The sequence below is a fragment of the Helianthus annuus genome, chromosome 2 (genome assembly GCF_002127325.2).
Source record: "Helianthus annuus cultivar XRQ/B chromosome 2, HanXRQr2.0-SUNRISE, whole genome shotgun sequence".
Taxonomy (NCBI): domain Eukaryota; kingdom Viridiplantae; phylum Streptophyta; class Magnoliopsida; order Asterales; family Asteraceae; genus Helianthus; species Helianthus annuus.
In genome coordinates, this window is record NC_035434.2 from 4,253,798 (window position 1) to 4,268,840 (window position 15,043).

Genomic DNA, 15,043 nt, shown 5'->3' on the forward strand with positions numbered 1-15,043 from the left:
GCAGAGGTGTCGGTACTGTTTCTTCCGTTGGCGGTGGCACTTCTGCAGGCCCTACGGTGCGGTTTCGTAGTGTGATGAGGTGAACTTGCGCCTTTGGGTTTGTTTCGGTATTGCTAGGTAATGCGCCTTGCGGTCTCTCGGAAAAATTTTGAGCTATTTGATTTAATTGTTTTTCTATGTTTTGAATGCTAGCTTGTTGATTTCTAAAATTAGATTCTAATTGTAGAAATCTTTCCGAGTTTTTCTTATCAGTGTCAGAGACGAGGCGAGATATAGTATCTTCGAGCCTTTCTCGTCCACCTTGTTGTTGAGTGAAATTTTGTGACTCATTTCTTGGTTGCTGAAAGTTTGTTCGTTGGGTTTGTTGGTTACTACTATTGCCGGGTTCCCTCCAACCAAGGTTTGGGTGGTTTCGCCATCCTTGGTTGTAAGTTCCCGTTGGAGGACCCGACGGCCTAGGTCTATTATCAATGTAGTTTACCATTTCTTGTTGATCGTCTGTTTCTTTCATGCAACTCCAATTTTCATGTGACCCACCACACCCTTCACAAGCCATAACCGAGACTGTTTTTGTCATTTCCAATTTTTTTATCTTTGAAGAAAGAGCCTCGATTTGGGCTTGTAAAGAAGTGCTTTCATCGACCTTATGGGCGCCCGGGGCGATAGACTTATTTCCCCGGGGGGTGTGCCATTGAAAATTGGTTTGAGCAATTTCCTCAATTTGATTATATATTTCGTGTGGGCGTCGATTACCTAAAAGTCCCCCGGAGCTAGAATCAAGTGTCTGCCTAGTGTGTGGCAACAATCCATTATAGAAAGTGGATACTTCTTGCCATATTGCGAGGCCGTGATGGGGACACTTGCGTAATAGCTCCTTGAACCTTTCCCAAGTTTCATATAAGGATTCCCCGTCCTCTTGTGAATATGTATTAATTTCAGCCATTAACTTAGCAGTTTTAGAAGGAGGGAAATACTTATATAGAAATTTTTGGGCTAGTTCATCCCAAGTGTTTACCGATCCAGCTGGGAGGGTGTTGAGCCAAGCTTTCGCTCGGTCTTTTAGTGAGAAGGGAAACATACAGAGGCGGATGGCGTCGTTTGATGCTCCATTGATCCGAAAGGTATCACATATTTCCAAGAAATTAGTTATATGTAGATGGGGATCCTCGTCCGCAAGCCCATGGAAGGTTGCGGAGTTTTGGAGCATTTGTATCAAATGTGGCCGAAGTTCGAAGTTATTGGCTTCGACATTCGGAGCATTGATAGCGGCGCCTAGATTACCTACGGTGGGTCGTAGATAATCCATAAGGGTACGTTGGTCCGCTATTGGAGGTGGATTACCCGAAACCTTCTCTTGGTTTTTGGCTTTTAACCTTTTTCTGAGAAAGCGTTCGGGTTCTTCTAGTGGTTCTTTTATGTCTTTATTGGAACTGGAGCTCATACACTACGTGAGGGTGGCGTCGGGTTCCAAGTCCTGCAATAAAAACAAAAAAGAATGTTGGTCAGAAGGTTCACCACGGCCCCGTGTTGAGCGAACACGGCCCGTGGTCGGAATTTCAGTGATTGTTTTCCAGATCCTAGTTACTGGAAGTTGGACACGGCCCCGTGTTGCACCGGCACGGCCCCGTGGTCAGCCTTCTGTAACCTGAAAAACAAAAACTGCCAGTGATGATGCTGAACACGGCCCGTGTCCGACCAGGCACGGCCCCGTGTTGAGCTCTGCAGAAGCTGAAAATCTAAGAAAAAATCCTAAAAAATTAAAGAAAAATAAAAATATGATTAGGCCGTTGATTCGTAACTTTCTTAAAATCCTTGTGTCCCCGGCAAGGGCGCCAAAAACTTGATGTGTGTTGGTGTGTATATAATTTTGATATATATTTAAGCCCCTTTTTACACTTTTAGCCAAGTTTTAAATTTATAAAACACGATATTTACTAACACTAAACACACATATGGGCAAGTGCACCCATCGTGGACGTAGTATAGTGTTGGTAAGATACCGAGGTCGTCCAAGGACACAAGAGCTTTTAATACCGGTTTATCCTCAACGTCTAACCAAATCAAAAAGTGAGAAAAATGTTTTAAACTAAGAAAAATAAAAACTAACTAAATGCTGAAAAATAAAATAAAATAAAAACAGATAGACAAGATGAATCACTTGGATCCGACACGTGTATTAGTATAACCTTTGATTATTTTCGCACTTTTGCACTTGTTTAAGAGATTATCTTAGTTATTGTAGTAGGCCCCTCTTTTGAAGGCGACGTTACCCTCAACCCAGTAGTTTGAGTCAGCAAGGATACAATCCTAAAGGTTCGGATTATTGAAAGATAATGAATTAAGTTATTAATGCAAATTGTGGTAGGCCCCGCTTTCGGCGGTGACGTTACCCTCGACTAAGTAGTCTGAGTCAGCAGGGATACAGTCCTAAATAGCCGGGTTATAGTATTAATAGTAGCTAACTTATGAGGGGGGTCAAAGAGTTTGGATCCCCGCCATCCAATACCTATGGGTATTGAAGGAGATCCTACTAAATTTGACCCAGGTCCCAAGCAGGACCTCTAAACGCTGAACAAGGGCAAGACCCTTACCAAACCGTTCCCTTAACCCCCGACCAGGTAGCCAACATACCTCCATATAGACCGTGGAGATAGGAATGGTGAAAATCTTTTATTTTATATAGACAGTAAAATAACGCCAAGACACCACGGACAAACGATAAGGAAAGATCACCTTCAACATAAGTAACTAGTTATTAAAGTCATTAATACAAAACCAAATAAAAAGTGCAAAAGATTAAAAATAAAAAGTATTATACTAAACACTTGTCTTCACCAAGTGATGTAAGAGACTTAGGCAAACATGGCCTTGATTGTCAAGAACTCTTACTATCAATCTTGGATCCCGAGACGACTCACACACTCTACGATGGACAATGGATGATGGTGGTGGATGATGGTGTTATGGTGGTGGTGGGTGGTGGATGAAGTGTGAGGGAGGTGGTGTGCCAAGGGATGAAGTGGAATGAAACCAAGCTCCCCTATTTATAGGCTGAACAGAAGGCTGGGCACGGCCCCGTGTCCGCTGGACACGCCCCCGTGCCCGTCTGACATTCTCTCTCTTCATTAATTGTAATTCGCAATTACAATTAATGCGCCTGCTGTACTTTCACCACGCCCCCGTGCCCGCTGGACACGGCCCCGTGGTGGGCAATGGAAGCTTCTACTGGTTTGTCTTTTCTGCTGCTTCCTGGGCACGCCCCCGTGTTCGCTGGACACGGGGCGTGTTCAGTCTCTGTTTTCTCTTCTTTGCCTTGGGAGGTGCCGTTGAGGGTCCGGGCAGTCTACTTTTGTTCCTTTTCTTGTATTTATGCTAGAATTAGTTGTCTTTTTGCTTCTTTTGTGATTTTGAGCTCATTTCATCCTGAAAATACAAAAGGAAGACAAAAACACTCTTTTTCCAACATTAGTACTTAAAAAGGGTTAGTTTTATGCCTTAATTGATGTGATTTATATGTTGCATTTTACACACATCATCTACTATTATCTAAAGCTTAGAATCACGTCGAAACACATATCACGTAAACACATATGCACAAAACCACAGATGCACGTAAGCACAGAAGCACATAAACACGAAAGCACGTAATCATTTAATCACATAAGCAGGTAATATCACGTAATTCCCCTATAAGCACATCTAGCTTTCTGACTGCCTCAAGATCATATCATTCAAAGCTTGCGTGTCGTTCGTATAACATATCGAATAGTATCGTATTCGTCCTACTTAGTCGTGTAGCACATCATATCGTAATATCGTCTAGATTGCAGCAACTGGGGATCGATTAGGGATAGAATAACAGTACGAGTCGTGTGTGTCGATTGAAATGATAGCAAAATCGAATAACATCCCAAAATATAAGCACAAAACAGGGAAAGCACACAGTAACACATAAAATCAACAAGTTATCAGTAGTACACGGTTGCGGTTCTCAGAATCGAACACATAAAATCGAGAGATAGATTGTCTGCGGCTACTAGACATCGACTACCCAGGGCAACTCGACTATTCACAGTAGACTTGTCATCACTTTCGACTCTAGTGGTTGTGTTTCTGCCTCGATTCTTGGGCATTCCACACGTGCTTCCTAGGTAATACTTGTGAGTTCAGGTCGTTGGAGTCCATCGAGGCCTTGGTGAGATAAATAAAATCCAGGACAAACTGCCAAGGTCAGGGTTTCACCCCTTGGCTTAGCAATTTCTTCCTTGTTTTTAATAAAATAAAGGGGGTTATTCATCAAAATATGGATTTCACTCCTGATTTGGTATAATCTCCCTTGTTTGTTGGTGAAAATAATGAGATAAGCATGAATAAACGGGTAAAATCAACATAAGTCAGGCAGTTTGGTCAGGAGTTTGCGGCTTTCACACCTATTCCTAACTAAATCTCCCGACTTTATTTGAAAACTCGAGTGCAGTGACAGTGAAAGATTGCAGAATAAGCACATAAACTTGGTCTGATGGCTCCTAACTATAGTCTAGGTCTCTAAGACAGCGACCCGGACTAGGTCGTGTCTAACCTAATTCCCTATAGTTATGGCTCTGATACCAATCTGTCACACCCCAACCGATGGCGGAATCATCGGGGCGCGACACTAAGCGAAACAGATTGTCCAGGAGTTTCCACAATAACTATTATTACAAATTCAGTTAAATGATACGTCCCATACCGTATCCCAAATAAATAAACAAGTTATCACAGAAAGCAACTAGGCAAATAATTCCGTTCCGACAACTCAGATTCAATTATTATTACAGACAATTGTTTATTATTTCTAGACTCCCTAGCCTCGATTTCGTCACCACGCGCCTAAGCTTCCTAGCAACTTAAGCACCTGTCACATACGTTAAAATAAAGTCAATACATAAAATGTAAAGGTGAGCACACAAGTTTGATAATAGCATATAGAGTTCGAATAGTTTACGCATAACCAGGCACGTACACAGAGGAAAACAATGCATGTTAATTATCGACATGGGACCATCGATACCAGCGACTGCGAGTTGACCGTCCGAGACGGTTCGCAATACATGATTACCACCGTAATCCATGCAAGTAATTGTCCTTAACAACCCCCGTGTGAACGGGTGCTGAGTCCAAACTATAGTACTATGTTGCTAAGGCAGGTAGATAGCACTCCACGTGTAAACATAATAAACAGCATTCATTTAGTCAAGTAGCACATGCAAATGGTTAGCGTTCAAATAGTTTGTGTTTGATTGTGATTTGATAGGTAACGTATGTAACACCCAAAAGTGCTAAAAGCAAAAAGGGATCGAGTATACTCACAGTGATTGATTGTGGATTGAAGGGAGCGCTGAGAGTAAGATTAGCCTGAATAGTTCGATAGCATAATGATAAGTAACGCGGAAAAGTAAACAAGTGTGAATGGATCGAATGGGCTGGTCGATCGAACGGGCTGTTCGGTCGGCTGGTATGTCCGGTTGGACAGTCCTGTTCGATCGGCCGATAGGCTCGATCGGTTGGGCCATTCGAGTGGATTGTTTCTTCCTCTGGTGTGTTTGTGTTTGAGGATTTGAACTTTTGAAGTTTTCGTTGCAGCATTTGAGAACACTGAAGTGTTCCTACCTTTCAAGTCGATCGATCGAACGGTTCGTTCGATCGGCTAGCCCACTCGATCGGCTAGCTCACTCGATCGGCTAGGAACTTCAGAATTAGTCCTCAACTGAATGTCACTCGATCGAACAGTCTGTTCGATCGGCTGGCATTCCCTACTACGAACGAGTTGTGAAAAACGGTTAAGTGTTGAAGCATAGTATCTCATGATCCGAACAGTAATGTTCACCAATCGAGTGACATATTCGATCGAACACTACTTCGTCAATAATATACCTCAAAAGTTTGGAAAAGTGGGACGCCATGTGCTAGCCGATCGGCTGGCCTGATCGATCGGCTGGTGTGTCCGATCGGCTGGGCTGTTCGATCAGCCTAGCCGTTCGGCCAGCAAGTCTGACCTGGTCGGCCTTTCGTCTAACACTTGGTCGTTTGGTTACTTGTCATTATATCGAGGTAGTTTGATAACGAGTTGAACTATGATACCTTCGTTCTTACCCGTCTCTCCGGCTCGGACAAGAATCACCCAAGTCCGGCCGGTGAACGGTTCGGAACGTTGGTTTAGAGTCTAACCCAAAATCGGTGAACCTTGTATATAGAATCCGAATCTTGACCCTTTTAACTTGTTAGAATGATTAGTTAGCCGGTTCAAGCTCCGTTTCTAGCGGTTTGAAGGCATTGAGTGTAAAAGAGTTGAAAGAAAGTTGGGATTCCTTCTTTCAATCCTTCACAACTTGTAGATGTTTAGATCTTTGATAGATCTTAACTTGTTTATGTGGAAATCGGTTAGATCTAAGCTATTCATGGTTGAATGAGGCCAAAGTTTGATGTTCTTCAAGAACACCATGATGACACCACCCAAGAACACTTAGATCTTAGTGATTTCACGGTTAAAATCCAAGTTTTGAAAGATAGAAAGGTGTAGAATCAAGTAATGATAAAAAAACGTACAAGAATTAGAGCGAAAACTTACCGGAGTTGAGAGAAATCTGAGAAAAGGTGAAGAATAGGAGCTGGCCGGTCAGAACTTTCCAAAAGTGGAAATGAAGACAAGGACAACCCTATTTATAGGCTTCCAAAAGGGGAAAGTGGCAGCCGATCGGCCAGGAGCTCCGATCGAGTGGGCTGCTCGATCGGCTGGCAAGATGCTAGCCGATCGGCTGGCCTGTTCGATCAGGATGCCTCCTGTTCGATCCGCGACACACTTTGAGTATTTTGCGATGATTTTTTTGACGTTTCGATTTCGATGGACGATGATACGAATATGATAGAGTTCCTAGTCAAATTACTTTCAGTCCCAACTGCTATATCTAACATACAATCTTCTATAAGTCATGTTTCGATGTCGGTTTCGATTGTGTTCGATTGCCTTTCGAGTTTCGATTGATTCACTTGAATACCACACCAACATATAAGTAAACACGCACAAGTAACACATAAGGCACACACACACGTATAGCAATACCACAATTCGCATAATTCGAGTCTCGAGTTCGATGATTGTTAGATTGGTTTGATTACTGATTAGTTAACTTTATCGCATTGTTACTTCCTACTATTCACAGTCGTAGATCGGTTCGCGTTAACACATTCGATTACTTTGATTCTTGCTGATTACAACACTTACTCCACATAATACAATTAAAACATAAAATAGGCTATCTACAGTCAAAGAAAGTCAAAGTTGACTTGGACTTTGACTTTGACTTTGACATTCGAAAACACGGGGTGTTACAATCACCCAAAGCATCGTAACCAAAAACCTACCCATACCACCTATCACCCAAACCACCACCAACCAAAAACCACCCATTCCATCTACCACTTAACTCATTGACAACCCCTCTAACCCTCTACCTACCACTCAACCAACCACTGAAAAAAACCAAACTACTCCTCAAAGAAGAGTGGTCGGATTCATTTCAAAAACTCAATTTTATTTTGGTTGTTTGCTAAAAAAAAGACACATAAAAATTAGGTCCAATTTTAACAAACAAATTATATGTTTAATTTAAAAATTAAAAACGTCTATAAAAATCTTGCAAATATTGGGATCTTCCTATACATCGGCACAAGCTCAGGCTAACGCGTATACCTCTTCATTATCCTATGGTTGCACGATTTTTTCGCCCGAATCTCGGTTGTTTCTTTCATTTTATGTGACACTCGTTTGTTTTGTCTGGTTTCATTCTGTGATGTCTTTGGGGCGAAGTTAGGCTCGTTTTATAACAACCCTCGAATAAGGCCCATAATAATTCATAATCGAGACTCCGAATGCGTACGAAAGAAACAAGCACGAAAAACGAAGAAACCCAGTTTTGAGTGTCGCTGTGCTACGCGACGGTGATAGGTTTGTGCAGTCGCATGACGCGACGACTCCTTGATCATCAGCTGACACGTGGCAAGCCTACTGGTGACTCTTGCCACCTATGACCTAGTCTAACCCCTTCGCGCTACGCGAAGGTGAACCAAAAACACGGTCGCGTGACGCGGCGTGGTTGGTCCACAAATATAAAATGGACGCGAATTGAGCATTTCAGACTCGTTCAATCTTTTTTCTTTCTCGCGTAGTATTGTTATCATACCCGAAGCCCTAGAACTCTGCTCTGTAATCAGCGTGCTAACCCGGATCACAGGTACGATACCCCGTCTGATCGATCTAAAACCAAATCAACGGATGTTTAAGTACTGTCTATATAAGGGTATACTTTGTCATCTACGTTGTGGTTTTGATATCGTGATTATCGTTAAAGTTTGAATTGGTTCAATATACTAATACGTGTTGCATCGTGTGCTTAATTAGGAACCCAAGACTTAGACCAGAAGACTATTACTAAAAACCCTAAATCTGCAAAGTGAGTCATTCTTTTTTATCAAATGCTTTCAAAACCCTAAATGTTTTTTAGTTGTATTTACAGTGATCAAGTCTTTGTATTCTTACGGGGAAATTATTGCCAGTATGTGGGGTTCTGTATACACTACTTGATAAGCTTCACTAATTGAGAGAATTATCAACAGTGATATAACCACTGTCACAGGAATTGCCTAGTGACAAATACCTTTGAGTAATAGTAAGATATAAACAAATGTAGAAAATCTTAATGATGTAGTTACAATACTGTGTCTTTTATACGAATTGAATGAACTCACCAATATTTTTCGCTGATCAAATGTTTTTAACACGCGTTACAGGTGATTTACTGTGAAGAGAAGGAAAAGTGCTAGGAGGCACTCAAGCTTAAATAAGTGGCTATGTAAACCTAAATAAAACGTGTTTTGTAATCTAGGGATTCATCCCGGTGAAAATCCTTTACGTAAATATGGGGTTCATCCCACATTTTATGAAATGAAAACTACGATGTTTTAAAAACTCTGATATTTTTCCTGACACCCGGTCCTAATAAATTTCCGCTGCGACAATTTTAATAAACACTAGTACCACTTGTATCTACTCACGGCTCCGGACCAAGGTAGGCTCGGGGGTTGTGACACGTTTTGTAACGAGCCGAAACCTTGTGATGAGCCGTAGCCTCCCCATGTTGAAGTTTGGATTCCAACCGTATTGATTTGGGTCCCATGAGAGGGGTTGGTTCAAGAGGTTCATGAACCCGGTTTGGTTGTGATTATACTTGACAAAGCCGGTTTCATAAGCGGTTGGTCAGGTGGGAACCGAAGTGACTGGTTGGTTAGGAGCGTTCGTTTGGTTCGGGTCGCCGCTAGATCGAAGTGGAACGAAACCACGGTTGTAGGGATACATGGTAAAGAGAATAGTACAAAAAAATTTGAGGTTTTTTTTTCTTTTTTATAAAATATTGAGAGAAAAGAATGATGGTAGACAGAGCGATTTAAAAATAATAAGGACGAAAGGTATATATAAGGGTTAAATTGTTAAAAAAATGTTAAAGAATATCACCGTTGAACGGTAATAATCACACATCCCAATCATTTTTCATCCATTAGACACATCACGAGCCAGAACAAATTCAAACTATAGCACCCCAGGGGGCGTTGCACCCGGGCGCTATGGAGCGTTATAGGGGTGTTTAGCGTTATAAGACGCTCAAGTACATACGGTCTTGGAGTATTCACATCCAAATCCCCATTTTTTTACCATATATTATACTGAAAATCACTATTTTTTCTCTCTCATTTTCAATTAACTAATATTTTTAATACCTTTGTCATTATTTTTTCTATATTTTCTACTCACAACCACTTTCAAATATATATTAAAAATTTATAGAGTAAAATGCCAAAATGGTCTCTGTGTTAGGTCATTTTTGTCAGTTTAGTTTAGAAATGAAACGTTTTGTATCTAGGTTCCCTGAAGTTTCATTTTTGTTGTCATTTTCATCCATTTGACAATCTTGGTTAGATAGAATTTTCTATTAATTTCTCCCCCTTTTGCCATTTTTCTCATTTAAATAAAGGGTATAATCATCATTTTATGCCATAATATATTTTAATTAAATGAGGAAAATGACAAAAAAAAAAGAGAGAAGTGAATAGAAAATTTAAACCCAGTCTGTCAATTGGAAGTGCCAAAAATAACCTAAACTCCTCATGAACCATTTTAACATTTTACTCAAAAGTTATAAGACCATGCGTAGTGGTAAGGGTGAATAATGCCCCCACCCTTGGGGTTTTCCGCCATGTGGCAGCCCAGTCAGCAAGGGGCATTATTGGGCGTTTTTCTAAAATGGGTGTAGTGAGGATGTGAGTATTATGTTAAAAAAGGGTGTAAGAATTAGATAAAAAAAACTAACCAAAAAAAGGGGATTGTGTTGATCAGTTCTGTTTTAGGCATAATGGAAAACATGAAAACATACCTGATTGCAGCAGTACATGCCAACAGAGAATCCAGATGGAGACACAGCAATAAGGTTTGACATGATTGTCATCTTGGTCTGGTTCCTCCTTAGGGTGCAATCTAATGATGGTGGTAAGAGAAACCGAATAAGGGAGTTCGGCTATGGAGAGAGGGGCGATTTCATAAGTGATGTTATTGTGATTAGAGTCTAACCCTTTAACCCTCTAATTATCTCCTTATATATGCACCCAAGAGGAAACCCTAATTAGTTAATAAGGGTAATTAGGCCCATCAACAATTACCAACTAATTATTTAATAGGATTGTTATATATTTTGATCCATATAATGTAAATGATTATAATGGCTACTAGATTAAATATAAAATATTTAATCTTACATTCTCCCACTTAGCCGAGTAATCATTTACTATGAGTATTAGATAAGCCTGATCAGGAGTTAACACTCATTTTAGCCTTAAACAAGTACTATAGCAGAGAAATACAGCCGTTGAATCATTATGCGACTCAGGACCCCCATTAGTCATACTATAGCCTTAATTTAAAACCTAATCGTTATGATCAAAATACGCATAAGCCCTTTGTTTGATTTGTAACTTTATTTGTCTATATGCCATTATGTCGACTTGACATATTCTTAGAGACATACAAAATCAAACTGATGAGGAAAATTAACTAATACTTAGTCATTCATAGTACGATATGCAATTGCGCACGACCATTTATTAATATCCGTCTATGAGCTCTCTTAATAAGACTTATGGGTAATAGCCCTTCAGTTATAGGATCCTTAAGCATATCATGAATGTATTCGATACAAAACTTAGTTTCCTCAGTTCGTTCATAAACGAATAATTAATTGCGTATCGAAATTTAATGCAGCACCTCTTGAACTGTTACTGTTCAAGGAGTCGTGGTAGCTGATTTTATCATACTAAGTCTTCAAAACATTAATTATATGGAGTTAATAAACTTATGAGTCCACTGATAAATTTCCAACAACATTTAGTGACTATATTATGTCGTGATAAGTTAGGTTGTTAATATCAGTGCATTATGACTCCTCCATGAGATAGGTTTTGTCTGCTGACATAAAGATATACCCGAAATTACATTTTGTCATCTTTGAATATCACAAAGTTAAAGTAATCAACCGGTTTTTAGTTCTCACTTTTTCTTCTAATTGTAGTCTCTCGTTTCTTTTAAAGATATTGTAATACTCCATTAGATGCCTCACATTAATCTAAACATATCTAGTGTGTTGCAATGTGAGTAATATCTAAACGAGTATAGACTTAAACTTACATAAGGCTTCCAATTAATGAAGCGTAAATAAATAATCTTATTTATCCTATTATCCTCTAAAGGAGAGCAGTATTTTGTTACATATGTAAGGACCCATTTAACGTTAAACTTATGGAACAGAACTAATGTCCCATTGGGTCTATCTCGGCTTGTTATGATATCAATCACATAAGAGATATCTCTGAGATCTATTATATCAAAGTTTGTGTTAACAATGCTTTGATTTATGCAACATATACTCGTCAAAAGAATATCATCTATATAGACAAGTTTATCTTAGTTGCTCCCACTCATTTTGAGGTAGGTACATTAATCCACTTGATTCTTGATGAAAATAATTATGTTAAGATTTCATCACATTATGATGTTTGCATTAACCCATACATGGATTTTATTGGCTTAGAAATGAAATGTTCTTTAACCTTCAGTTTGGAACTTTCAGGTTGTTTTATGAACATGTAAATATGTCAGCCATTTGTTAGGGAAAATTGTTTTTAATGTTCATCTAATGTAGCTTTAAACTATTATAAGCTACTAGAACAGTGATGATCCTCAAAGAAAACTTTGATAATTTATCTCTTCCTAAGTATGACCTTTGACAATCAATCATGCTTCTTAGTGTCTTAACGCTTATATCAGGATTTGGTTTAGTTATGAACACTCTTAGGTAATTCAATTAAATCCCAAACGTTATATGAACACATAAAATCAGTTTTACTAGAAAACAGTTTTATTCCATTAAGAAGATTGATTGACACTAATGGCTTAATTTGAAGAGATAGGATCAGTAAACTTTTCCAAAATCCATTTCAACTTCATTAGGGAGGTTATGTAATCATCAAAGTTAGTAGGCTTTTAAACCTAGATGACCTCCTGAGTTGATTATTGGGTTCATTAGAAGTTTCAGTTTTATGGATTAGCTCTTGGTTAGGTTGCTATCATTTTCAGGATTCTAAGTTTGTAAGAGTTAGTGCAGTATGGTGTACAAGAGGTGTAATAGGAGTTAAATTCGGAGTGAAATTTAATGACACTCTTCCCCCGCCTCTTGTATTCCTTACAAGTCATGATAAGGACTTTGCTGCTCCCACTGACCTTAGAAATCTTTAGGAACTCAACATGCTTAGGGTCAATATGTAACGACCAACAAATTCTAATAGAGAAACAAGTTAATGACGTTAGTCGTTGTAATTTCTCTTGTTGGGGATTATGTTAGTTTAGGTAAGAAATCTAAGTGTGCCCACAATTAAGCAACAATGAAACTTTTGTAAGAGTAACATTAGATTTTAAGGAGACAAGTATTGATGGAACAGTGTCGTGATGGAGCAGTGTCTTGTACAAGAGGTGTAAATTTAGGTAATGTAAAATTTTCACTCCCCACCTCTTGCAACTATTGCAAGTTATTATTAAGAGACTTAATGCTCCCACTGATCTTTAATATCTCTAGAATGCTACAAGAGAAGTTTCAATGAGCTACGTGACGTGGGAACCTATCATATATACGTTAGACTTTATTTGATTTCTTTAATGTCCAGATATCATAAGAAACTTTAGGGACATATTTAATAGAAATCTTATTAAGTATACACACACACACACACACACACACACACATATATATATATATATATGGATAGATTTCTTCTAAGACCGTGGGGCATATGCGACAAAATTTAGATACAAGTTGATAGTCTTTAAAATGATAAATGAATGATGTCTGAGTATTCCGTTTGGAATAAGTTCCACGAATGTCAATGAATGACTTATGATGGACCCATACTTATTCCTTAAGCCAAGTCATATTTTAAGGCTTTAACGTCATGATTTAAAATCACTTAAAATGAGATGAAAGAGAATCATCCTCATTAACCATGTCATGATTTCTCATGAATTTCGGTTATAATGGATGAAATTTATAAGTCTCATTTTCCTTTTGTCAAATTCTCATTTACATGATGACAAAAGTTGTGAAAGTGTAAGGTATCATCTAGTTTTATCTTAGTAATGTTTCAATCCAGATATTTAGAACAAATAAGATGAGAGTTTAAGGTAAGTGTGACTTTATGTTGACTATGCAAACCTCACAACCTTCATAACATTGCTCAATTATGATACTATATTCTGATTAATATTCAGAATTTGTAAGGTATCGAAAAGCGTTGTTAGAAGACTGCTTATTATGATTCTTATAGTCTTAACATTTAATTTTGTCACTAACTCTCATGTTAGTTATTTGTTGACTTCTGATAAGGAAATGTTTAAAACTAGAGTCAACTAATCATGTGTTAATAGGAATATTAAAATTATCAGACTTAAATATCATTAGTAAGTGACTACCTAATTAACTTATCCAACTGTTCTTCTGAATAATGGATAGTCCCGTTGCTTATGCCTAGTCTAATGGCAAAATTATGCAGTGAGATTTTCCCTTGAAGAACCTCAGAGTTGGGATTTTGTACTTGTATTTTGACTACGGACCTTAGAACAATCCTCTTTTAAAGATTTAAGTGGTTGTAAGGTGAGTAACAACTTATTTTCTAGCTTCAAATATTTATTTCTTTGTACATATGTTGCTTATCAACACACTCATTTTCCTTTGGTACTTTTGAGTGTTATAGTTGATTTATAAGGCATCAAATTGTACAAGTGAAAATCTTAGTATGTAATGTACTGGAAAAATGTACTTATTTCCATGCGTAAGCCCTTAACTTTATGGGTCATGGTATTGTACATTATAATATATTCACATACACCACTTAACTTTATACTTTAGAATTTTAAATGAAGGCATGCATCTTAGGAGTTCTTGTAATTATTCCACAATTATAGATTAGTCTTAGAAAAGACTTAATCTGGAATAACCTTTTAGTGACAACACTTATTATTGATTATCACAAGAGACATCATATTCAATTTATCCTAGTCATCATGCTCTACTTTTCTTCTATAGTGCTTTATCAGAAGAGAGCAATAGGATTATCGTGTCTTAAGAGATAATCAAGGATTTAATTTAAGAGCTAATTCTTATAGAAACTTTAAGCAAAACATATTAGATTTAGGAATTAGAGTGGATGAAATATAGATTTATAGAAGAAAATTATATTGAGTAAAAATTATGGGTACTAAGAATAAGGCAGACGAAATGATCATAAAAATTAATTAAGGATCATTAATCTAAGGATCATTATGTGAAGAGGTTGTGATATGTCTATTACTAACATCAAAATAATAGACTTATTTAAAGTTCTACTTAAATGAAGACAAATCAGCTTTGGCCAG

The 15,043-nt window shown here is 38.2% G+C and overlaps 1 non-coding gene across 1 annotated transcript; it reads left to right on the forward strand.

Moving 5' to 3' along the window:
• The first annotated feature begins 842 nt into the window (after positions 1-842).
• Positions 843-949, forward strand: LOC118489974. Its single transcript, XR_004887985.1, has one exon. It is a non-coding gene; the product is annotated as a small nucleolar RNA R71 (small nucleolar RNA).
• The last annotated feature ends 14,094 nt before the right edge of the window (positions 950-15,043 follow it).